We start from the raw sequence: 25,399 nt of genomic DNA, 5'->3' as shown, positions 1-25,399 counted from the left end.
TCCTCTGACCCTTTGCAAGCCAAGCACAGCGTGTTTGTATTGCCATAGTGCTTAAAAGCTGTTCTCACAGGTTGTTCCATCTCTCTCTAAGCTTTCAGTACTCATTTCTCCTGCCAGTGTCTTGTGTAACTCTCCCTGTGCCAACACTGTTGGCTTCCATGGGTGAATTTCCTTATGCTAGATAATTTGGAATGAGCTTGTGACAGAAAAATCCCACTCTAAAATGCACTTTACTCCTGCAACGCCTTTCATCTGATTTTGTGGCTGATGGGCTTTGCTGGGATAAAAGTCATGCTGCTATAATGTGTTTTGTTTGCAGATTAAGGCTATCCTGCACTCAAACAAGACTTATTCATTTAATGTGTACGGACAGGAGGCACTCAGGCCCCTCAGGAGTTTTTGTACTTCAGCTTCCAGGTCAGTGAGTTTTTAGTCTCATTTGTGTCAGCAGACAGCAGCCCTTTGTTCAGCATCATAACCTTTTCCGCCTCAGTGACACACATGCACACATTTGTGATGCAGATCCTGAATTGTGCAATAAACTCCATGGATAAGTTCCATAAGCCCAGCAAAGACATCATCTGTCTTACTTCGGGGATCAACCAGGTGCTCTATTGACCAGTGTTGAAGCCAAGATTGTGAAGGCAGTTAATTATTCATTTATTTTTGCTTTTCCATCCATCATTGCCTATGTGGTAAAGAAAAGGGGCACAGATAGTGAGTGAAGTGTTTGTCTTTGAACAGGTTGCTTTTGTCACTTCTAAAAATCAGGATAAATATATTAGTTAAGTATTATTTAATTTAGCAACTGAATAACATCGTTTCTAAGAAGGGCCAGGATGAGAAGGCCAGGATAGGTCATGAGCATGAAGGGGCCTGAGTCATGGGCACCGAAATTTAAAGATGAAGGCATTTGGCTGTTGCTGGTACCCTGATGGCAACAGTAACTGCTTGCAGCCCCAGTCTGCAACAGCTGGTGCCTGCTAGCAGGTCCTCTTCTCGTGCAGAATCTGGAAAAGCAAGAAGTGCCTGGGAGGCACCATCCTGCTGCTGATGGTGTGCCCACTCTCAAGGAGCCCTCTAGGAGGTGTCTCAGTGGTGAAGAAACTCGTGTGGGCACTTCAAGCATCCCAGCGTTTGTCCTACACAGGAGCATGACACTTCCCTCAAGAACTGAGCTGCTGCTTTTCTGGCTGAAGGAGCCCTTTTCTGTGCTCTTCTGACCCAGCAGTGCCTTACTCCTCCACCAAAACTGCGCTCAGCCCTGATGCACTCACGTCCTGCTGGGCCTACCCTCCCACATCCTTGCTGTGGGTCCTTGCAGAGTCCCCTCCATCCTGATCCTCTCAGACTTTGTCCCTAACAAAAAAGCCCTGTTCAGGCTTCTCAAAATTAATATGCATTGCCCTAACTCAGAACTGCCACTTTCTGGGAAGCTCTGTCAGTCTAAAGCTTGTTTGTTCTTTATTTTCCCCTTCTTTAATCAGAATTAAATAGTTCACTTTTTCGATTTCCCATGAGAAGGCTGTATCCCAGATTTTGATTTTAGAAATGCTTTGCTCTGTGATTTCTGAATTTTCATTTTGAATTATATCCATTTTAAGTTGTTGTACAACTCACTGCTGATTTGCTAAGTATGCACTGATAGTCATAGTATGTGTACTGTGTAGGAAAACATTCTTTTGATTGATAAGATCAGCTGCTACATAGTAGGAATGAAACATCTTATCTTATTCCCTAAAACAGGAAGTCCATTGTTTGCTATGTAATGAAAGCTTGACGGGGCCATTATGACTCCCAGGAACATCTTCATCTAAGAAAGCAGGTAACATTTTGTTCCGTAGTATGATGCAATTTATCTAATCATCTAAAAGAAGATGAAATATTCCACAGCAACTGTCATGTTGGGGCAAGGCAGTAATGATATATGTGGTATAAAAACCTCCAGGATAAAATATGTGCAATTTGGATGTTCTGAAATAGAGCTTCTGAGCTGCCAGAAGCAAAGCTGTTCCAAGTAGCTTTGGCAGGAACATTTATATCAAAATCAATGCTCTTTATAAAATCAAACAAATGTCTTCTTAAAAGAAGCTTTTCCCATCAGAATACTTTGGTGGTGCTTTTTTTTTTACTAGTTGCCTCTGTCCCTGTGAAGGTAGTGAGTGTTTGTTATGCATCTTCGCACCATGAATACAGAGTACTTAGCTTTCTCATCAGGACTCAAACCCAAATCTCCATAGTGAAAGTCCTAAAAATTCCTTCTTTGCACAAGCTGCTCTTCTCTGGCTCCCACACAGGCGCATGCTGTTCAAGCAGCTGCCATCTTTCCTGCCTCTCACACAGGCAAAGGACAGTGTGAGCTTGCTGATGGGCCTTTGCCATCCCGCTGCTCTCCCTGCACAGGGCAAATAGCAAACATAGTCATGCCTCTTTCTCTTTGCTGAGGTGCTGCCCAAACAAGCAGTGCAGATGTGTTCCAACAAAACAGGGGAGGCTGGAGCAGGGGTGATAGCATATGTTAACTGGGAAGCTTCAGAATTGTCAGTCGCCTAGTTTCCTTCCCTGTTACACTTTACATTGGAAGTGATGCCTAGCGGATGAGCTTCTGTTGCTCATGTGGAGGAGTGTTTCTCTGGTTGCCTTTCTGCAGTAATCACTGCAGACAATGGTGGGAGGCTACGGGTTGGGAAACCAAATTGTACTGTGGCTCACAGCACAGGTGAAAACTTTATCAATCTCAGATGAAATCTGTGAGGTTGTTATGCCATATAGTTGAAACAAACTGATACTGTAGAGACAGATTACTTGTTTGTCTTAAGCAAACATTTGCTTTGGGAGTAGCATCCACGGTAGAAGAGCAGTTCTGTGAGGGCTGTGGCATGGCAGAGGATTGCAGTGACAATGTACAGTCCAGACATCAGTAGTTACAAGATATAAAGTATTTCAGCAGAGAAGCAGGAGACAGTTAGCAATATGCTGCCCAAACCGGTCTGCCTGTAGCAAGGCAGCTGCCATGTTCATCCACACTGCACCAATTTAATTTTTTTTTTTCATTTTTATTATTGGTATCAGTGGGGGAAAAAAAAAAAAAAAAAAAAAGCCATACCTAACAGGGAATTCTAGGCTCTCCAGAAGTCAGAAATAAAAAAAAGCTGACAGCTTTGTTGCAGATGGAGAGATGAGAAGATGAGTGGCAGTTCCTGAGTTATTATAGAACGGGCAGATTTTCTGAGCTGGTTTATGCTATGCAGCCTTAAGGCTGTTATTACGGCAAGGATCTGGGAGCAGCATATGAGGGCAGGGTATGAGGGCACTTCCTGGAACCGTGCCACTGAAATAGCACTGGGCAAGTTCCCATGAGCGTGCTCATCTGATTTTTATGTCCGCAAGACAACAAGATGTCCCCATTCGCATCAGTTCGCAGAACTAGATTAAGGTTTGGAGAACAGAGGAATTCTTTGTTCCCTAAGCTAAGATCTGGGTTTAGCTGCATTCAAATTGATACTTTATGCAGGTATGAGAATGCCTTTGCTTGTTATTAACCTGTGCTCTGTGTGTCATTTTTGCTCTCTGTCTCTTTGTGCTCAAAGCGAGCCTTGGAAAGGCCAGGCTAAAGGCTGCGATCAGAGACATCCCAGCTCAGGTTACAGTAACAGAAACTGCAGGGAAACCCCAATGTAATGAAATCAGCAGGATTTTTCCCCCTGAATAGGGAGCTGGCTATTCGTCTGTAGGGACACATGGGGACAAGTGGCCCACATTAAGAAAAGAACTTCCCTGTTGCTTGAGGCAACTAGGGAGCTTCAGTGGATGTATCTGGCCGTTTGGGATGGGTGGTTCATCTGCGTCTTGGAGCTCTGGAGTCTGGTTAAAGGCTGCGTAGTTCTGAGTCAGACAAAGGTCTTAGATTTGGGGCCCTGATGGGGCACTGGTCCTGGCAATGTTGGCTGACCTGTAGGAGGTGCAGGCAATTGGTGGTGAGCAGAAAAGCCTACCAGCAGGGGAACGAGGCCCAGGAGAAATGGAACTGGGGGAATCTTCTGTGAGAATCTGCTGCTTCAAAGTCAGGGAGCAGAGCAGTATAACTAGTCCACAGTGTGGGAGCTCTGCAGGAGCACAGAGAGACACTGGGACCAAGTGCAAGCAGCAGCTGGGAGCCTTGCCCACACAGGAGCCATCTGCCTTGGGTGCTAGCAGAGTGAGAACAGGGAAAGAGCTGGGTGCTATGAAGGCAGCTGGGCAGCAGAGGAACTTTGATAAGGGAAGAAACATGATGGATAAGTATTGGGGCTGATGTATTTGCAGGGGTGGTTTCAAGGAGACTGTCCTGGTACAAACAGGGAGGTTTAAAACCAAGATTCAAGAGTGCTGGGAACACTGTGTATGGTTCTGTCAGTAAAGTATGCTTACATAGGAGCAGGTGCAGAGCAGGGCTCAGAGGGTGAGTGAGGGCCAGAAAGCTCAGCAGATGAGAGAAAACTAAAAGAGATCGGTTTGTTTTGCTTAGCAAAACAAAGACTGGAAGAGGAATGTGATGTCTCTCTGTAAACACTTCATTGCAAAGTAAATACTAGAGGGGAAGGAGAGGTCTTATAATAAAGATCAATACTGGCAGAAGGACAAATTGGTACAAATTTGCTATTAATAAACTTAGCCTGAAAATTAGATTTTGAGCCGCTAGAGGAGTGAGATTTTGGAGCAGTGTCTCAAAGGGAGAAATGGAAACCGAAGGAACCTGAGAAGCCTGCAGGAGCAAAGAAGGCAGAGAGTAAATTAAATCTCTGACGCAGTCTCATTCTGTTTTATGCATGCCAGTGCTATAGATGGCCCAATCCCCAGGTCTGGGCAAGAGAGCAAGTTGCAGCAGTCAGCAGCCGTAATGGAGAACCAACAGCCAAGTTACAAGTCAGCTGCAGGACAAGGGGAGTTTCAAGGTAGCTGAGCTATGCAGATTGACAGCTCTGGCTGTATCCCAGTGTTTGAGGACAGACACTTCACCAACCTGGCTGAAGGTAGAGCCATCTTGCAGAAGCAAAACCTGCAGAGTAGGATGCAATTGTAAACTTTCCATCTCCACTTCCCAGATGCTGTCATTTTCTGTTCCCTTCTGGCACAGATCTGTGTTGTGGCTGCAGTAAGGTAGCTTTGTCTGTTTCCATCATTCCTTATATGCTATATCTCTGTGTATTTCTTTTCATTAAGGATTAAAATATGTTCTAGGACATATTTTGGGAATGCCTACAATTTTGGTGGAAACTTTTCCTGACAGCCTTTAGGCATGAAATTTCAGAAGGAAGTTTAGTAGAACTGCCTTTGTCAGAGATGATACTAGGACCCCTTTGCAAACCGTCTTGGTTAGGTTTGCTTGGGAGTGTGGGAAAATGTTTTGGTTGAGAGAAAATGAAGTCATTTCTTGGGAGTGTTCTCACAACTGCTCTGTTGCCTTGGGTCAGAGCTGAGGAATGCTCGCTTATATTGCAAGCTGAAGTTTTCAAGCTAGAAAATGAGAGGAAAATGCAAGTAGATAAGCAAAAATCAGCTAACTAAAACAAAATATTCAACCCTTAGTGGTGGCATACAGAAAGGTATTCCTAGAAATGACAACAGTTTGGAACTGAGATAAAGAATGCAAGAAGACAAAAATTAGATGTTACTGGACAGAACCGTGAATGAAGGAAGTATGCATGCAGAGCAAGTATGTTTTTCAGCATGCAGAACAAGTATGTTTTTCAGCTCATAATGAGACGTGAACATTCAGGCAGAGAAACAACTTACTTCCCCTTCCTTCTGGCTGCAGATCTGGAGAGCATCAGGGAGTGATGGGCAAAAGCTGGAGGAACACTGTTGCCTGTTCTGAAAAAAGAAAAATCTGTTGCTCCTCTGAAATTTGCCACAGTATCCATGGTGCAGCTCTGCTGAGTTTGCTTTTGCATAGCATTTTTCTGTTACTATTAGACTTTAGTTATTTGTTCCCCTGCATTATCCTGGCGTAGCAATAAAGCTTAAATAAATCCATTAATGGATGGAGTTGATGTATTGGAAGGATATGATGAGTATAAAAATTCCATTTCCCAGAACAGGCTCGTATCTGACGATGTGAAGTGTCATAGGTCTTTCAGAAGTGGCCAGTCTCCCTTGCCTGCTGCCCATTAAAGCATGTGGGTCTTAGATTTTCAAATGATCATGAGTCAACAGGGAATTTTGTAGGGAGAAGGGAAACCTTGAAGGACCAACACAAGTGTGGTCTGCAGGTAACAGATTTCCATTCTCTCCTTTTCCTGCAATACCTCCAAAATGAAGTTAGAGACTCCTTATCTCATAAAGACATGGGTTTTTTTGTACCAAGTTGTCCAAAACTGTTCAGTTACAAGTATACCTCTGTTCCAGCCTGAGGATGTTTGCCTGAGCATTATGAGGTGTTTGGAAGTAGCTTACTACATGCTGAGAACCCCCACAATCTTCTCTTTTGGTGAATGGAGGAGATGAAAATGGCAAGTGCTGCTCACTAAGAAAATAAAAGACTCAAGGACAATCGTATGACTCCTCCTTCTTCTAAGAACTTCCACAAATTCGCTTGTGTGTTCTGTTTCAGTCTAAAGCAGGAGATAGTTGGGACTCTCCCGTCTACATACAAATTTCTACTTCTTTGCTTTTGTTTTCCTTCCTTCTTCTGCCATTCTTTCTCTTCTTTCCCTCACAGTTTAAGTGAAATGAAATACATTTCAGTCTTCCCCTTTACCTGTGGCTGTGGTGAGGGTTATTGCTAAGAGGTGGTTCTTAAGCCTTTTCACCTCTTGCTGCATTGACTTCAGTCTGGCTATAGGTAATGAGGGGTGAAGTATCGAATCCTGCAGTGTGCACATGAGCTCAGATAGAAGAAGCTGGCTGAATTTGGAATTTGTTGCAGGAGATTTATTGAAAAGCCTAGCTAGAATTTCCCTGTAATGTGAATGCTCCTATTTATAATTGCCTAGATTTTTCCATCAGAAAAATGAGATCCCTGCATAATGGGTCTTTATGTGAGAAGATACATTCACTCCTTCTGGCGCATTTAGGGCATCAGAACAACTCTAATAAAAAAGGCACCCCACCTCCCGTCCTACCCTCCTAGCACCCATTCCTGTCTCCACAATTAGCTTGGCAGCTGGGCTTGCTCTTCGTGCCGGTGCAGCATGTTTACTTGCGCTGACATGGTTTCCTGCTGCCGTGAAGAAAAGGTTAAGAACTAAAAGCAGCTCTGCCATCATCCACAAGGCATGAGGAGCCCGGTGCTGCGCCTGCCCTGCAGAATTCCAGCACCTGATGGACTGGACCTTGCAGCCTTCCGTGAAAGGCAATGCAGTTCCAGGGAATTATAAATACCATTTGGTGAGGCCGATGGGAGCGTGGTAGGACAGAACGCTGTACATCCCTGTGAATTGGTTCAAAACAAGTTGCTGTGAGCCTGTTCTCGAACTAAATTATAGTTGGTGCAAAATGCAATACGCCAGTAAGCAAACCTTGGCAATTTGGATGTGGAAGGCCTCCCGTGCTCAAAAATGTTCAACCACTGCTTGCGGTTTTGTTGTGTGGATGCAACAGATGAAAAGATGGGGCAGATCGTGTTAGAGGATAGATCAATAAAATGATGAAGAAGGTCTGCAGGAAATGGGGATTACCCTGTCTTTCTCCTTTCATGGCTAGGTTCTGTTTTCTGTGGTCCTTGTAGAAGACCATTTGGAGACAATGTGATGCCTCGCCAGCTATGAGGTGGATTTAAATCTTAATGTCCACGTTTCTAGGTAGGATTATGAAGTGTGCTATTTCTTTTTAACGTTTGAATGCAAGGGTGTCTGCATTCTGCTGCCCAAAGTTTTGATTTAAACATAGCTGAATATTCCAGAAAGACGAAGAAGGAACACTGGTGTGATGCAGCAGTCCATATTCAAGGCAGTAGTGCCAAGCTTTGGTGAGGGAATCCACCTGAAGGAGGCTAACATTGTGCAATGCCCTGAGAAGACCCATGCAAACCAGCAACTACACTGACCTTCCTGCTGATCGTACTCTTCAGACCTTTTCTTCTGTGCTGCCACTGGCCAGAAGGAGCAGTGCTAAACCATCCCTGCAAGTGGTGAGACATTGGCTTCTCATTTCACAGGGTTAGAAAGAGACAGTGTAAAAGTGAAGTTTAGCTGCAAATATGCCATATCACAATGATATTTGTGATAGACTTCTAACTTGTTAGCACAAAGGTGTAGTGCTCATTTTAAGAACTTTTCCAGAGTGCTTGTAGCTTTGCCATGCTTGAGCCATTCAGATGGACACCTGTAGGAAGTGTCTGACACGCAGCACACAGTGACCTGTTTCACAACCTTGGTCTGCAACACACCTGTAATTTTCCACCTGAATGCTGCTGGGAGGAGTTGGTGGGAGCGTGACTCATGGCAAGTGACTCATGGCCTGAATGCCCCACTGGGATAAAATGTCTGCAGAGAGGGTTTGAAGGATTACCTGCTTTGATCACATGGGCTCACGTGGAGGCTTGTCTCCATCCTCCTGTCTGCTGACAGGCATCTCATTTAGAGGCAGCTGCTCACATCCTGCTCATGGCCTTTGCAGTGATGTTAGCAGAAGGATCTCCGAGAGATATATTTACACTGTAACACACTGCAGCTAGGTTTAGGTTTAGTATCAAATAGGTTGGGTTCTATGTTTTATTCTCTGAAGTGACACCAAAAACATGACTACTGAATTATTTGGAAGTGTTCTGTTTCTAAACTCTGTCTGTTGGATTCTGCTGCTGCTCCCGACGAGAGCACCCACAACAGTTTGGGCACAGGCCCAGCTTGCAGTAGTGCAAAACTGTCTGGCAGAGAACAGCTGTCTTGACGTGGATATGAATTATTTTTTCACTGATTTTTTCACTCCTTTCCTCACTGGCAGGGTAGCAGAGAGGCACAGTGCCACAAGGAAAAAGCAAATGAATCAGTTCTAATTAGCATGACAGTGCTGATGAGGATGAAACTGTGCTGGCAAAATGGGGCAGTATTAACTTTGCACGGATTTATTCCAAATTTGAGCACTCTTTGTTCTCATGCAAGCAAGGAGGAAGTGGAGAATTATACTTAATATTCATTTTCAGTGTTGCAGTTAATTGCAAAGTTCTCTGAAATATGAATATATTTCCTTTCCTAGTGTTTCCCCTTCTGTTGAACTAAATCATTGATTTCTCATTGACTAAAAAAGGTCGTTCTTCACAGTAACATTATCTTCCCTTTTTAGTTGAATTGATTGTGCATTAATGCTAATTTGTAATTTTACCAATGCATTCCATGTTGCATTTAGCTGTTGTTGCATCTTAAATCATTTGGCACTCTGTTTATCCGTGTGGAATATCTGTTCCTTAGCCTGGTTCAGACTTGCAGAAGGCATTTATGTTTATTAGGTAGCTGAGATGAACATTTTTGTTCTTTCTCGTCTAGTAGGAGGTAGAGAATATGAGAGAGAGTTTATGAAAAAATAATATGCTCAAGTACAGCTCAACTCTTTGAAAAGGTAGATAACAGCAGGACACGGTTTTAAGTTTAAGGAGGAAAGATTTAGGTTAGATATCAGGGGGAAGTTCTTTACTATGAGAGTGGTGAGGTGCTGGAACAGCTGCACAGAGAGGCTGTGGATGCCCCGTCCATCCCTGGAGGTGTTCAAGGCCAGGTGGGATGGGGCCCTGGGCAGCCTGGGCTGGTATTAAATGGGGAGGTTGGTGGCCCTGTGTGTGGCTGGGGGTTGGAGATCCATAATCCTTGAGGTCCCTTCCAACCCTGGCCATTCTGTGATTCTATGGTACAAATTTTTAAATAACAAAAAAATTGTATGAGGTTAACAGTGATCCACTTACAGCAGGGCAGGAAAATGGGCACTGTGAAAGCTTTGATAAAGGAGAAATCCCTTCAGAAGAAAGTAAACAGTTGCAAGGACTGTATGGTGAAGTTTCCCATTTCCATTCTGTGGCAGTGGAATGGCAATATACACATGCATCTTCTTTTCATTAAATGACATTGCTGGCTTTTTAGGCAAATGTGTTTTGTTTAGAAGGGCGGTCCCAGGTTTCAAATATTACCTCAGACATTTGTGATGAAATAAGGACCTCTGAGGTCCTTATTTCCTTAGTTGAAGTTAAATATTGTGGCCCCATAAACTTGGGCATCTATTCTTATGCAATGTGAGCAGTGCTGCAATTTACCTCACATGAAAGCATCCCAATTCTCATTTGGTCTGGTGTTGTTTTACTTTTGTAGCTTGAAAGATGCACTGAGACATAAAACCAGGAGGGCTTTACATCGTGTTTGTTTTCCCAGAAAGAGCCTCCCTGTGCTGCAGGATGCAGTGTGTCCTATGGCCTTCGGATGCACAGAGCTAAAACTCCTCTGCAGCAAGCGATCGACTGCAGCCAGAACCCCTCCTGCCCTCATGTCTGTGTGAGTAGCCCCTGCTCTGTGCCACCAGAGGCTCCTGCAGGCAGGCAGCCTGTGGCTGGCTTGGCTTGCCAACCTGAGCTCTGAGCGGTAGGGTCACATCTGTAAGGTGAGGATTAATCAGGGAAGCAAAGGAAGGCAAAGCACCTGAGCACAGTGAGGCTTGTAGAACTTGTAAAGATGAAACCTCTACTATTTTTTTGAGGTTGATAGCCTCCATGAGATCAGACAGCAAGACTCTGCTGGCTTAGGAAGCCATGCTGTGCACAGAACTTTTGTGGTGCTCAGGGGGGCACGGTGTGCAGCAGCGCTGTGGTGAGGAAAGCACTCACCGAGCCTGACAGAGAGCACACAGCTTGTCATGGTGTGCCAGTGACTGCAGCTCTGAGGAGGAGGGGGCTGTTCTTCACTTTGTTCAAGAAGTTTGACCTCTTAGGGCCACAGTGAAGGGGAAAGTGCAAGCCAGAGGCTGATTCCAAAAGTGACGTGTTTTCTTTTCCATGCTTCAATAGTGGTTCTCACCTTTGGGATGGCAGCAGGTCCTGGTTCCCTCTGAATTCCTGCAAGGGTAGGAGCTGCTGCCTCACTCAGAAGTGAGTGCTTTATTGTTTCCTCCTTGAGGAAGAAGCAAGGTGTCCTGGCATTCAGAATGCACAGTGTCCATTGCCTGTGCCATACAGCAAGCTGCAAGGCAGTCATCCGTACCTGCCAGTCAGGAGCTCCACAAAAAGCAGCAGCAAACAAGGATCTGCTGAAAATACATGCAGCTGCCATGGAGAAAAGAGTAGAAAAAATGTTAAAATAAACTTTTGATTAACTGAACAAGTGGATCAAACCCTTTTCCTCTGGTCTTTGACAAAAAGGTAGAATAAATTTGGTGGAGACACAGAATATAAACCTAGGCATCTGGAAGGCACCAGATCCTCCAGTAGAGCAATCTGGGCGCTGACATAGGTGCAAGTCAGCCAGGCTGGATGTACCTTACTTTCACCATTTAGCCCTGAGAAAGATCCTGTTCTCAAACATTCAGTTGGGTATCACCTTCCAGCTGAGTCAATGTAAGTAACAATGGCTGCACAGGAGTTGCTCTTCCACTTATCAGTCTTGTGCAGAATTAGTTAATATTTTTTTTAAAAATGAAGCATTTTTCCTGAAAGAAGACATTCCCAAAGAATGGGATAACCCATTTTTTATGTTCTTTAAAACAGTTTCAGTGGTGTGAAGGGAGCTGCAGTGTTGGGCAGGCCGAGGCAGTCTCATCCTAGGCCTGTGAACTTCACTTGAGGTAAGTCACTCCTGTGCTTGGCTGTCATTGTGCAATCTGAGCTGTGTGGTAACAGTGTGAAACATGCAGTGTTGGGATGAGAATGACTCTACAGTCATGCTCTTCAGTGCCTTTTCTGATGGGCTGAGCAGTACCATAGGGTACTTACTGGCTGAAGGCTTGGGGCGAGCTGCAGCTGGGGGAGATCGATGAGTATTTCTGGTGTGTGCGGTGCTTACGCAGCTCCTGCCCCAGTCCTGGCCCTGCACGGGGGCTGGCTGGAAGGAGACTCTAAGGATTGCCCTAAAATCATGCAGGGAAGGAGGGTGGGGATGCCCAGGGTGCTCTCGTCCCCTTCCCCTGTGTGCTGGAGGACTTGGCATTGGCTGCTGTCTCCTGCTTTGTTCTGCGCCTGTGTTTCTCATAGTGGGTTTAGTGAACATGCTTCCCTTCAAGTTTTTTCTTGTTGGCATGACAGTGAAGTAAAGAGATGTGGATAAAGTGCAGCTGTTCCTTTCAAAGCACATGTCTGTGCACAGAAGAACTTGAGGTTACAGCAAAGCGTCATAAGATCTACGAAATACTGTTGCTATAGCATAACTTCTGTTGAACAGCAGTTGATTGTGTTCTGCTGGCTGAGGAGACAGCAGTTAGCATCAAGGAGCAAAAAAAAAAACAACCAATCCTAAAAAAATAATCCAAGTGAAAACTAATTGTTTTCCCCAAAAATCTGAGCATATGTCTGTGTTTGGCTGGAAATATTTGTTATTCTTTACTTATTATTGCTATTGTTATTATTTTTGCTGAGGAAACAATCTACGTTTAGTAAGTCTTTTAGTGAATACGTTTCCCCTTGGTTCTCAAAAAGCTCTCAGTTTTTAACAAACTGTGTGTGCGTGTGTGTAGGTTAAAAAAAATTAAAAATGATAGCATGTTCACTTGAGGATGTCGTTTATACATTTAAGCTGGAATAGTCAGGCTTGAGTAGCTTGTAGCTTGTAAAAGTGGCATAAATATCTCATAATCAGAAGTTAAGCTTCAGCTCTTGAGACTGCAGAACTCCACGTGACCTGGATGGATTTGTGTGTGACAAGCTGAAGAAATGGTTCTTCTGGCTCTCGGTGACTTCTCAGGATTGGCTGGTGAGTGCTGTGAGGAGTCCTCCTCCTCTCGGAAGTTAGACATTTCAGGTTAAAACTTACTTAACATTAACTAATTTTAAGAAGAAAGGACCATTGCTATCCTTGCTGAAATGCCAGAAGTACAGCCAGAGCATAAATAATCACATCTCCTAAATGCTACGTGCTGCAGCTCAGTAAGCTCCCATCAAACCCACCTTTTCTGTAGATGCTTTTTCTTCCCTGACTTCTCCTTTCTGAAGGCTGGGTTAGGTAGGAGACTATGCAGCTGAACTCATCAGACCTGGTTTCTTGGAAGAGAACAAGACATGCTTTAGAAAGAATGGCAAAAGCTCTTTGGTTACTTCAGAGAGGTTTTCCATTGCCAGCGGTGCGTTCACCCCAACTCTTCCACAACTGCTTGCAAACTGCGAAGCCCAAGTTCCCTCTGCACAGAAGGGAGCCTGACGTGGCATTGAAGCCAGTTGCCTTTCCCCCAGATGAAAGGTCAGGGATCCAGCACAAGTTCTCCCCACTCACTGGTTTTTGCTCTGGCAATAGCACAGAATTCCCTGTTGCTGTCAGGAGCGTTTCATTCCTGAGACCTCTGTGATCTGCAAGTACCTCGTGGCAGGTGAGGGGAAAGAGAACATGCCTTATGATGTTGTGGTGAGTCAAAGCAGTGGTGAAAACAGCCCTTCAAGTCTTTCACGCTGATAGCACTGGGTAATATCCTGGCTCAGCCAGCTAACCTGACTCCATGGTGGTTGCCTGCTAAGCCCAGGCTGTCTTCAGAGCCTGAGATGGGGAGTGCTGGCTGTTTTAAGGCTTTGGAGTTGCTTGTTTTATCCTAGATAAGAGAGGTTGAGACACAAAGGATTCATTGTGGCGTTTTTGTTGCATAGTGATTTCTGATAGCCAGAAACAGCCCTGAGTAGGGTACTGTTGTTTCACATATGGCTAGAAAAGCATATAGCTTTCTCCAAGGACACTGGTGCTGCCAAGTTACCCAACTCCAAGTCACCCTGCTGCAGAGCACTGCATATGGGACCATACATGGAAATCACTGCTATACTGAAGGCAGTACAAAATAAGAGGTGCTTGTTTAGCAATGTGTCATGGAGACATGTAGCAACATTTTCTCAGAACTCACATTGGCTCAAGTAGTATCAAAGGGGAATTCAGCCTGTGGTTGTAACCTGTGCCAGGGGTTCCCAGGTTTATGTTGCGCTGGCAGCAGCAATAGCAACCGTGGGCATAAGCAACAGTCATTGTTATCACTGCTGGAGCCGAGGGTGGATCATGAGACAGTGGTCACTGCAAATGTGCTGTTTCATACCTACAGGAAGCCATGCCTCTAATTTCTCCTGCGCTTTCATAATCACCAACCTACCATAGTTCCCCGCAGTGGGACCCCTGCTCCCTGTCCCAAGTCGAGACCCACATTTCACCCTTGCATTTACTGAACCCCATCTCCATCATCATTCCCTGTGCTCATGGAGATGTTGGCACCGGGCCTGGGGCAGTTCTTCCCTCGTGATTTCAGTACCACAGCTTAGATGCTCATAAACACATTAAGATCTCTGCTCTCTGGGAGAGCACTTCTTTCACTGCAATGGCTGCATCCAGCAGAGAGATGTTCCCTGAAAACAACAATAATGTTAAAAAAGCTGAGGGTTTTACACAGACCTTTGAGATAAGATTAACTCAGCAGACCAGTCCTTTGCTGAGAGGCACTAACCGCTGAGTGCCTCTTGTGATGTTGTGGTGAGTCAAAGCAGTGGTGAAAACAAAGAAATGTACTCTTTGTAAACTGCAGTGAGTTAGTAAAGAAGTAATTGATGAAGTATCAAAACAGTCCAAGGTAAAATATCATATGTATATGGAAAAGATGGTGATGAATGGGAAACTTCAAAATAAATCAAGCTGTGTTGCCTTTTTCTGGTGTTTCCAGTGCCATTTTGTTCTTCAGCGGCTTGATTTGGACTGTACAGATGAGCTGACTCCAGAATTGAAGTAGAACAGTGGGCAGACACTGATGTAGATGTAACAGCTCTTATAGCCTGCTTGTGTTTAACCAAGCTAAAGACAATTTCAGTGAGGGCATTTAAATATTTTCAGAAAATACAATAAAGCAATTACATTTGAAACAGGAAAGTCCCATTCCCTTGTGCCAGAGCAAGACCAGATCTTTCCAGATGATCTACAACAGAAGTGTGGTCTCTTGACAGCTGCTGTGCACAGGTGACCAGACTTGAGGACAGTACTCAAGTGAAGGACTGTTTGCTGCAACGCAGGCTCCTCAGAAAAACACTTGCAGCTTCACAGTACCATAGGATGAGCATCTTGGGTGTTTTTGTGATAAAGTAATCCTTATCTACTCTTCCTGAAGCTGCTCACGGTGCGCAGTGCTCAGCAGTCCTACTTCCAAAGATAGAGTAGTGGAATATTCTTCCCAATTTTCTTTTTTGTCTTTGTAAGGTTACCTTTGTTAGTGAAGGCAACCGAACCGGAGAACAGCAATGTTCTAGTAAATGGGAGGTAAATGGCAACCCAAAAGAGCATGAAGATCTGAACTGAAACCTAATAGATAAAGGGTATGTGTGCTGTGGGGCGTGCTCTGTATGTGAGTGAATGAATACAGCTTCTGCAGTACACAATTACTTGCAGAGGGAACTGGATGCTGTATCTTCTGCCGTACTTAACTGTGGTGAATTAAAACATCGAGGGAAAGTCCCACCTCTGGCCATTGTGGTTTTGATAGTTTAGAGTCAGACTACAGTGTCACCAAACATGGCCTCATTTCTCCACTTACATCATTAGTTTAAAAGGAAAAAAAAAAAAAAACATATGAAAAAATTCCCCAAAAGCCACTTGAAAATAGTTACTGATTCAGTTAAAAACAGTTGTATGATTCCATATTATTGGCTAGATTGCCTGGGAGTGTGGCCTGCCATTTGGAAGCCAAAGAAGCCAGAAGGACATCAAGGAGCCCTAGGCATATTCTGTGATCTTTGGTGTATTCTTTAGGACTTGTCTTTGGGAATTCTTGTGTGAAAATGGCAAGATAGGAGAGAGAAGACTGGGGAAAACAGAAAAGTCAATGTCCCAGCTTGAGGTAAGCCTTCAGAAGAATCTCTTCTTTGATTATGCATAGTGAATTTTTCTTTGTTTTTCACTTTGAAGTCCTGAGTACTGTCAGATGTGGGTGAGGAGCTGCCTGGATCATAGCATTTCTCCTGTTTGGCAAATTGAGAGGGCAACTTCTGAGTTAAATTGATTTTTATGGTTAATTCTGAATACCTAGGCTTAAACATCAAACCAGTAATCTGCCCAGTGAGACTCCAAACTCAGTTTCTCTCTGCTTGTTCCTACTGTTCTCCATTACCAGAAAATGAAGTTCTTCAGGGAATAACCATGACAAATCACTTCCTGCTGTGACACAAGAAGACCTGGCTTTCTGAGAATACCTCTGAAAGGAGCAGGCCTGGAGCAAAAGGTGTAGGCAGAATGCTTTTGGGATGGGGCCAGAAGTGTTCCCATGGTGAGAGCTGTGACAGCCCCAGTTTGCTGGGCCCAGGTCTGACTTCTGCTGGGTGCAGGAATCCCTAGTGGTTGGGGCTCAGCCTGGTTTTGGTTTTGTTCAGGGAAGTTTATTCAGGTGCCAAGAGGGAGCAATTTGACCAAGCACTTAATGGAATGCTGAAAACAGCAGTTCCTTATAGGGTGGCCTATCTAGGCCTGATTCTAGAAGCTAAAGAGCTGTTCATTATGCATTGTTGTTCGTCTGACTCTTCTCCATTGGGAGTGAAGGATTTCAGAGCTGGTTTGGAAGCTGATGGTATCTGCAAGATGGCCACCTTCATTAAAGAAAATCTAAACAAAAAGGTTTTTCAGACTAGTAATGTAACATAATTTATCCAAAGCGAAAGGACTTTTTGTCTGGAGTTTGGTGAGTATTTTATGTGAATGCTAGAATCAGGCATTCTTCAAGAACAGAGCATTGTTTGGAAAAGAACTGTGACTGTGCCCTCAGGAAAGGGATGATCACTGCTCATTGGTGAAGACAGCATTAGGAGCAAAAAAGCAAAAGCAGTGTGGAGGGGGAGGAGAATGGGTAGCAGTTAATATAAATTAGAAATGGAGAGCAGAAAACTGGAAATAAAAAGGGAAATGTAAAATTATCCTCGGCTGCTATCTTCTAGAACATTAAAGAATTTAAACAATCTGCTTGAAACAGAAAATTGTGTAAGGCCTCTTTGAAATGGAAATGGTGCAATTGTTAATGAAGATGAAAATAAGTAGAAGCATTTAGCAAGTATTTCTGATCTGTTTTTGGATGACAGCAGAATAATGTACTTGAATCACAGGAGGACAATGCATTAATTTCTAAATTATTAGGCCACCAGGAAAAGGTATTATAAAACACTGACAATGAAGAAGTATTTCAGAAGGAGCCTGTTCAGATAACTTGCAGATGAGAGCCCCAGCAGTAGTACTAAGAACGCAGGTGGTTTGCAGGTGGCAATTTTGAATGCTGGGACAAGTAGGACACTGGGCTCCAGTATGCCAAAAGGGAAAGTGGAGGGCTGGAGCAGAGCCATCATATGGAGAGCTCAGAGTGAGGGGCTTCTTCCCTGGACCATGGGTCCCTGCAGGCTTAGGGTGCAGCCCTGGATGGGAGAATCCCTCAGTGCACCTCCTGCGCTTAGGGCTGCTGGCAGCTGCTCCAGCAATGCTACTGCTGTAATAGGAACTGCTGCATTGCAGCCTCTGAGGCTGGAAAGAAGCTCTGCATCCAGAAGGGCCCTGAAGTGCTGCAGGTTTGAGGTGGAAGGGAGCTGGCTGAGATTTGAAGCCACCATCCTTCAAAGGAGTGCTGGTTTTGGGTTAACTGCCTGGGGAAGGCGCCAGCACATTGGTTTGCTGGGGTATTCTGTTTACTTGTGCCTTGAACTCCTGTGTACTTAGGAATTAATTTCCTTGGGAAGCATTATGAATGTTGATGACAATGCTCGCGCAAATCCTCTTTGTGCCTGGCAGGGAAGGGAATGCAGAGCCTGCACAGTACTAAGTCTGCTGTTAAAAATGGTGCTTTGGGCGCTGAGCCTCTGCACTCACCATGACAGCACTCAGCTGTAGGGCTTGGGTGCTCCAGAGTCAGTGGGTCTGTGGGCGAGGGAGTTTCCCCACCTTTGCACCCCCTCCAAGTAAAGAGGATTTAGAAGATAAAGCAGAGGACAGACTACATGCTGGCTGTGCCTCCACTGGGGCACCACTGGGCTGGCTCTTGCTTCCCAGCCCTGGAGCTCCTTGCTGCTGGAGCATCTGCAGCAGGGAGAAGCCTGCTGGAAGGAGCAGCATGCCTTTGGGGTGGGAAGAAGGCAAGGCCAAGGGTGAGGTATTCAGATAGTTCTCATACTGATGCAGCGTTGAATGGCATGGCAGAAAATACTTACCATCTGCAGTCCTGGGTGTCCCCCAGCTCCCCCACCAGCTCCATCTCACAACTCCGCTCTGCCTTCAAGGCAGCCCTGCCTCCTCGGCCCCTTGTGGTGAGAGGACTCACCACAGCAGCAGAAGGGGTAATTCCACTTCATTTGTTAATATTGGCTTGATAGGAAGGTAACTTGGCTTTTCTTAAAACATTGGAGCCACTTGTGTGTTTCCTTGAATTGTATTTGACGTGTACTTTTCAAATGCACTTATGTCTCCAGTGAGTGTTTCGTAATTTAAGAATAAATGATTTCTTCTCATTTTATTTCTAGGAAATGCTCCTATCTGTGAATCTCAGAGAGGCTCTTGGGTTGTTAGGCTGACTTCGAGGTTTCCGCAGTCTTTGCTCTTTGCCATTAGCATTATTATTAGTCACTGTTTGCTATGAATAAGACACTGAGCCCAGTATGTTTTTTTCCTGCTGTCAAGCTGATACCTTGAATAACAATGTGAAAGCAATATTCATTATTACATTATTGGAGGAAATGGAATTAGAAATGGGATTCAAAATGGAGTAATTAATATTAATGGCAGCTTTATTATGCCATAATGTTTTGCAGAAGTGCACTGAGGAGGTTCTGCACCATACAAGACATACTTTCCTTGATGTGGCTTTGTATAATCGATTCTAAATACCAGGAGCTCAGAGTGAGTAATCACTAATTGGGAGCACAGCACTGCAGGAGGAGCCAGCTGTCCCTTCCCTCCCAGCTGTCTGTCCTCAGGGTGAATCGCAGTCACAGCGCCTGCATTATGCTCCTGTTAGCTGCTACCCATATCCTATTTCTCCCTTTATTTTTCCCCTTCTCTGTCCTCTCTTCACCTGCTGCTGCCTATGCTAGCCAGGGATGAGAATGCAGCATGTGGAAGCAGTGCAGGGCTCAGAGTTTTGCCTTGCCTATTCTGCTCTGGTGCATATCTTACATTATGCAGGAGAAATGTGCCAAGAGGAGATGGTGTGGGAAGTAAACTCAACCTGAAGACTTCTTTGGCAAAAGCCATTAGGAGGATGTTCCCAGGGCCCCGCTCTGTGCATGACAGGCTGGTTGTCTGTTTGCCATGAGATTGAGCAGGGGAGGTGTGAATGTACAACTGACCTCTGCAAGAGATTGCCAAAGCTAGGAAGTGCAGCTCCAAGATGAATTTTAGACAGCCTTCCTCCAACTTAGCACTTCATCAGTGTCTGTGCAGGGTCCTGACTGACACTGTGAGGTTTGTGGTGCTGACATTGTAGAAATAAGTAGAAACGAACCTTGCTTTCATTCACCATCAGCTGCAAGCTTTGGCAGCTTCTAAGTATTACAACACTTCTTAAAAGTCTATTTCTGCCTACAGAATATTTTCTTTGTCGTATTCCTCTGGCAGTTCTTAGGTTAGAATGAGGAAAGGGGATTTTCCTAATAGCAATGTGAAAACTGGTGACAGATAACTCATTTTTTTAAATTTTATGTTCATCCTTACAGTGAAAAATAGATTTTAAAATTGCTTAAGAAGGTTTTTTTTTATATCACAGCAATCCCCACTATCAGTACAAGCTGGGGGATGAAAGAATGGAGCACAGCCCAGCTGAGAAGGACTTAGGAGGTGCTGTTGGATGGCAGCTGGACATTGAGCCAGCAATGTCCCTTCATGGCCCAGAAAGCCAACCTTACCCTGGGTTGCATCCAAAGCAGCATGGCCAGCAGGGCAGGGAGCTGATCCTGCCTCTCTGCTCTGTGCGCTGAGGCCTCACCTGGGGTGCTGCAGCCAGATGGAGAGTCCTCAGTGCAGGACAGATGTCAGCCTGTTGGAGTGTGTCCAGAGGAGGGCCATGAAAATGACCCAAGGAATGGAGCACCTCCCTACGAGGACAGGCTGAGAGCTGGGGCTGTGCAGGTGCAGAAGAGAAGGCTGCGGGGAGAGCTGAGAGCGGCCTGTCGGTATCCAAAGGGGCTGGAAGAAAGAAGGGGACAAACTCTTCAGCAGGGTCTGTTGTACAGGACAAGGGGAAATGGCTTCAAGCTAAAGAGGAGAGATTTAGATTTGGATATAAGGGAAAAGTTGTTTACAATAGGGGAGTGAAGTCCTGGCACAGGTTGGCCAATGGGGAGGTAGAAGCCCCATCCCTGGAGACACTCAAGGTCTGGCTGGATGAGACTCTGACACCTACTGCAGCTTTGGTGTCCCTGTTTGTTGCAAAGGAGTTGGGCTACGTGGCCATTAAAGATCCCTTCCAACTCCAGTTATTCTAAGATAAGGAGAAGGCAGAAAATGGAGACCACTCATCTCTCTTGTAAGACCCACCAGTAGTGAATTTGAAGGAGAGCGGTGCTGTGGGCTCCTGCCTCTTCTTCTTGCTTTGCTGTTTGGTGGTGCCACGCTGATCATTGCCCATCGTATGCATTTTGCAGTCTGTATGCTGGATCTGTCTTTCTGTCACTTCCTTCTGTACCTGTTGTTGCTCACAAAATCATGGGCAGAAATAGGGCCGTGACCTCAGACCTGTCATTTCCCCATCCGCAAAGGAAGGGAGCCAGGGACATTTGTACACCGCAGTGACTTACAGATCTCCAGAGCTGCAGTTCCTCAGTAATTCCTTATACCTGGGCAGTGCCCTATGGCGTGCTGTGTGTGATCCCTGGGCTGACGTGCTCTGCAGCCACATTGAATTCAAACAACGATACATTCAGTTGGCCAGAGTGCATGTTTGGACTTCAGACTCATGGTGGTTTCCTTCTGTCCTTCTGGGCTGATTACCACGCATTCCTTTCTTTTAATTTCAGCCCTCTGCAGTTCTGGGAAAAGGTCCTTGATTAAGTACTGAGAAACCGGTCTATTTGCGAGTCTAATTTGGTTGCTTCAGTTACATTACTGTATGCTAAATATAGGAAGGCACCAAGCAAATCCCGGTTCCTGGGCTGAACAGGGTGTTCAAGAGCCTTGTTCACATTTAAATCATGTGGCTTGGGCCTTTGTTTAATTAGAGCTAATGAGCCAATTTCTCACATATTGTAAATCAGCACATCTACGTTGATTTATGGCCGAGTAGCAGTTTTGTACTGCTAAAAATGAGCCCAGTGCCCAACTCTGGGCTTCTTGCTTCTAGTTGAAGGCCCCAAAGATGAATGGCATGTTGTGCTGGTAGGTTTAGAAATCCCAGAGAGACAGCAGAGTGCTTTGGTCTCATAGCTGGTATCTGAGAACCTAGAGATCAGCACATGGAAGAGGTTTGAAGCCTGAAAGCTGGGCTTACGGTTTGCTGCAGACTCTGTGTTGCATTCTGTGCTATTCCTTGTGTTTGTTTCTGTTGTGTTTGCTTTTTTTCTGTAATTCTGAAATCCACAGAAGATAATGAGGAAGTCTGCTTGTCTTCTAAGCATGTGCCTGCAGCCTTGGCATTGCAGGGGACTTCAGACTGCTGTGTAATCATGCAGGACTACATTTTCTTTTTGTTCAGCAGGTGGAAGAAAAAAAAAAAAGCACCAAAAAGAAAATAGCAAGCCACAGCATTTTAAGTGCATGTAACACTTGTAATAGGTGAGAGACTGATTGTGCTGGAGACAAGTCTTATCTGTGGCACAGCTCTGCATATCTCAGGGAACAGCTTCTCCTGCAGTGCCTTGGTGGCAGCAAGCCATGGCCCTGGCCTGGGGAGACCACTAGTAGGGCTGAGCTGCCATGTGCCTTTCCATCCCCTGCCTGCTGGCCAAGCTGCACCCAGCTTGGGGCCCACCACCACAGCACGTGTGGGCTTGCACTGGTTTTTCATCTGGATAAAAGATGGTGAAATTTCATCCAGCTGAGCTGCTGACTGCAAGATTTGAAGCAGGTTTTCTCCGAACTCTGTTCACCACTCAGTGCTGCTGTCTTTATTTGGAGAGCAGCTTGTGGGGAACCACGAAGCCAGCTCTGACTGAATCCTGTTTTCCTATTTTTGTGTGTGTACCTTGAGGCTATCCTTGCATTCCTCGCAGCTGGTGGCTGCTCTAGTTCCCTGAATCTCATTCAGAGCACTGCACCTACAAGCCAGATACTTGTCATCTCCAAAAGATGTTTGTTTCCATGGAAGAATAGCAGTGAGATGACTGCTCCCTTCACAGTCGGCCAGGCTGGGAGAGGTCCAAGTATCCAATCAGCCCTTGGAATTCATATTGCATGAAGATAAAGTAGCCAAAAATAGTTTCCGTGGACTGAATGGTTCTGTAGCTTTCTGTGTTTATCTAACAAAAATGTTAGGAAGTACAGTAGGTCATGCACTAAACTGAGAAAATCATGGGGCACATCCGAGCTCGTGAAGATGAGCTTATCATTTATTTATTTGATTTACTTAACCTCTCTCTGCTTGAAAATTGCCTGCAGTTTTCATGCATTGCTGTTACACTTATTTGATAAAAGGAAAAACCAACGCAGCTGTACCCTGAGGAATTAGAGATGCTGAAAGAGGCTACTGGGGAGGGGAGGAGGGAGAGGCAAGCTTGCACAGCTCTGCCAGAACCTTATTTTTTCCTGCCTTCCAAGAACAGGGCTGTGTTCCATCCCCTGCCGCCCCCTCAGCTGGTGCTGGGAAGAGTAGCTGTGTTTAGCTCACTGTTCCTGGAAGTCGCTGAGACACCGAGCATCGAGAAACCAGCATTTTCTGTAGCAGGATCTGTCTGAATGGAAAAGATGAGCTGATCTTCAACCCTTGTTTGCTTGCCTGAGTTAACCCTCACTGCTCCAGAATCCAGCTTTAGCTGTGATCTTTTGGAAGAGAACAAAGGCTGCCTCCATTCATTGCAGCCAGGTGTTTGGAAGCCCATCTGGCAGGTGATGTGACATCGTACCCTTCATGTATCCCAGGTTCAATAGATTTATGCTGGGACCACCTTCTGTTCTTTATTCCTGCCTTGAAGAGCTGAAGCAGCAGCAGCTTTTCAGCCAACTGACTGCACCGGTGGCCGCCTCCTGCCCAGGCTGAGGGAGGTGCCTTTTGATATTCCAGGAACTTCCCAGCCACAGGCTCCCCCAAAATCATGCTGATTAAAGTATACCATGACAGGATAATTGCAACATTGTGCTGGTGCACAAAATGTTTGTCACTGTGTGCTTCCAGTGCCACATGAAGACTCTGTGAGCCATAGGGCAAAATCCCTTCCACTCAATGAAATCATTTACATGGGGTCTGTGTTTGTTCTATGGATAGGAGGAGGAGCTTGCAGTTAATAATTGTAATTGTAATTGGCTATATTGGCTTCTTGCTTGTGATTGCAACTGAGCACTGTTCTCTGGTGCCTCATGTAATGTGGGATGCAGTGACACTGTGGGGTTCCCAGGCAGTTGCTCTCTGGGAACACCAACTATTACTTGGTCACTGAAAACACACTGGCTCATTTGCTTCTTTCTTCAGGCTGACTCAAAGCTGTTACTTCACAGCTGTGACTGTCTCAGCCATAGCTCCAGTGCCAAATTTAATGAGTCTGATGGCTGTGGTTGTCCTGATGGAACCCAGAAAGCAGCTTAAAGTGACCAGAATGTAACAGGTATAGATATTTCTGTTGCTATTTCCATGGATGCAGTTAGCCAAAGAGTAGTCTAGAGGTCTTTCTGCTGTGATGTGACTTTCCCTATTCAAGAGAGGAAGGAAATCCCTTCCTTTCCCTCTATGCCTCAAATTGACTTGAATTTCCACTTGACATGGGTCATCAAGCTGCTTTTGGTCAGGCTGGAGGACACTTGCAGTCCATTTTGGAGGAGGTCTGCTTCCAAATTTCAGCTCCTCAGTACATTCATCCAGGATAGAAATGAAACCTATTGTGAATGACAGAAGAGGCATCTGTCAAGGTACACACAAAGGAGGAGAGAATGAGTGGGGCTTGGGTAACCGAGCATGTCAAATTCTCTGTTTGTAGCTGCTGCTGGGTGCTATACACAATGAGCTGTCTTGATAAGATGGTTTTTGTGCCTAACCATAGTTTGTGGAAATTACTGATTCTCTGGGCACAGGAGGTGAAGGAAGAAGGGCTGGAGCACTGGGATCTGGCTGAAGCCCATGCTTTGCCCCCATCCTGCCCCCGAAGGAGTTCACAGCTGCTCAACTCCAGACTGCAGCAAAGAGGCAGCAGTGTGCAAGGCCTGTCCAGGAGTGTACCCTCTTGGGAGGAAGCTGAGCCAATGGCCCTCCCTGTCTTCCCTTCTCTTCCATGTGAGCACTACAACTTGCTTGCTTGCCTGGATGAACAACAGCAAGGAGGTTCTCTGACTCAAGCATGTTTCCTGCAGAAGCACAGCGTGTGGTGCCAGAGGCTGCCTGCCACCTCTGCTGTGTTCAGCAGTGCTGAAGGTGCTGCCACTCGCAGTTCTCTGCTCAGCCCTTCTCTTGCGTGTGGTCTCATTTTGGTTCGTGCAAATTCTTGCTGCAGCGTGGGAAGTTGCCAGAGCAGTGATGTTCGTGCTGCTGACGAGCCTGTAAAAGTTTTTGTTTGACTGCCTCAGTTCTTGGAATTGATCGAGGCCAAGCAGCATCTTGAAAAACAGTAACTAGAAAAATACTCTTCCACCTAATGTTTTGCTATTAGCACAGGTTCAAAGGGAAAACCAGAGCCACTGCAAAAGCGTGCAGGCATCCTGTGTGGTGAGGAGGTGTCAGCAGCTGAGTCAGGCTCACAGAACATGGTTTAAACAAAAGCTCTGCTGGACACAGCCTTGGCCTTGTACCATGCCCATAAGATGGGAGAGTGCTTGCAGCGGGCAGAGTGACTAACTCATGCTTACAAAGCGTGATACCAGGCTTCTGCCCTTGTACCCTAGCCTTACAGATAAACACATACAGGAATATAATATCATTGTTCTATTTCTAAGGAACAGACTGATGGCAGCAAAATAAGGAGGTGCAGTATATGATCTCATTAACCCTATGACAGCCATCTCAAAATCTGTCAAAGCCTTCCTGCTAACTGGTTTTCCAACAGCCTTGAGTTTTTATGGGTGAGGAATAAGAACTTTCCTTGACTTGGGATAAAAATGTTACTGCTATTAGTAGAAGCATCAGGATCAGGCTGCCTGCCCCTCAGCATGCAGTTTTTCTTCCTAGGCTTGGGGCCCTAGGACATTAG

At 45.3% G+C, this 25,399-nt stretch overlaps 3 long non-coding RNA genes across 5 annotated transcripts in view; 1 reads left to right on the top strand and 2 right to left on the bottom strand.

Annotated features, from left to right (window-relative positions):
* Positions 1 to 11,059, bottom strand: part of LOC149916359 (uncharacterized) — a 34,781-nt gene extending 23,722 nt beyond the window's left edge. The window contains exons 1-2 of the long non-coding RNA XR_016470023.1: positions 10,974 to 11,059; positions 5,776 to 5,853 (exon numbers count right to left, since the gene is read on the bottom strand). This is a non-coding gene — a long non-coding RNA (uncharacterized LOC149916359). The remainder of the gene's footprint in view (positions 1 to 5,775; positions 5,854 to 10,973) is intronic.
* On the top strand, positions 91 to 12,121 carry LOC149916358 (uncharacterized). Its single transcript, XR_016470022.1, has 3 exons — positions 91 to 1,825; positions 10,335 to 10,454; positions 11,660 to 12,121. It is a non-coding gene; the product is annotated as an uncharacterized LOC149916358 (long non-coding RNA).
* LOC116232304 (uncharacterized) lies at positions 11,140 to 21,932 on the bottom strand. 3 transcript variants are annotated; one of them, XR_016470021.1, is made up of 4 exons: positions 20,613 to 21,932; positions 20,062 to 20,261; positions 13,052 to 13,137; positions 11,140 to 11,218 (listed from the first exon to the last, which is right to left on the bottom strand). It is a non-coding gene; the product is annotated as an uncharacterized LOC116232304 (long non-coding RNA). The 3 variants fall into 3 exon arrangements; XR_016470020.1 differs by lacking the exon at positions 11,140 to 11,218 and having other exon boundaries at positions 12,134 to 13,137; XR_004167661.2 differs by lacking the exons at positions 11,140 to 11,218; positions 13,052 to 13,137 and having other exon boundaries at positions 18,350 to 20,261; positions 20,613 to 20,760; positions 20,873 to 21,932.
* Positions 21,933 to 25,399: the final 3,467 nt, after the last annotated feature.

Source organism: Phasianus colchicus, chromosome 11 (assembly GCF_987193195.1).
Source record: "Phasianus colchicus chromosome 11, bPhaCol1.hap1.1, whole genome shotgun sequence".
Taxonomy (NCBI): domain Eukaryota; kingdom Metazoa; phylum Chordata; class Aves; order Galliformes; family Phasianidae; genus Phasianus; species Phasianus colchicus.
This window is presented reverse-complemented; position numbering and strand designations above follow the sequence as displayed.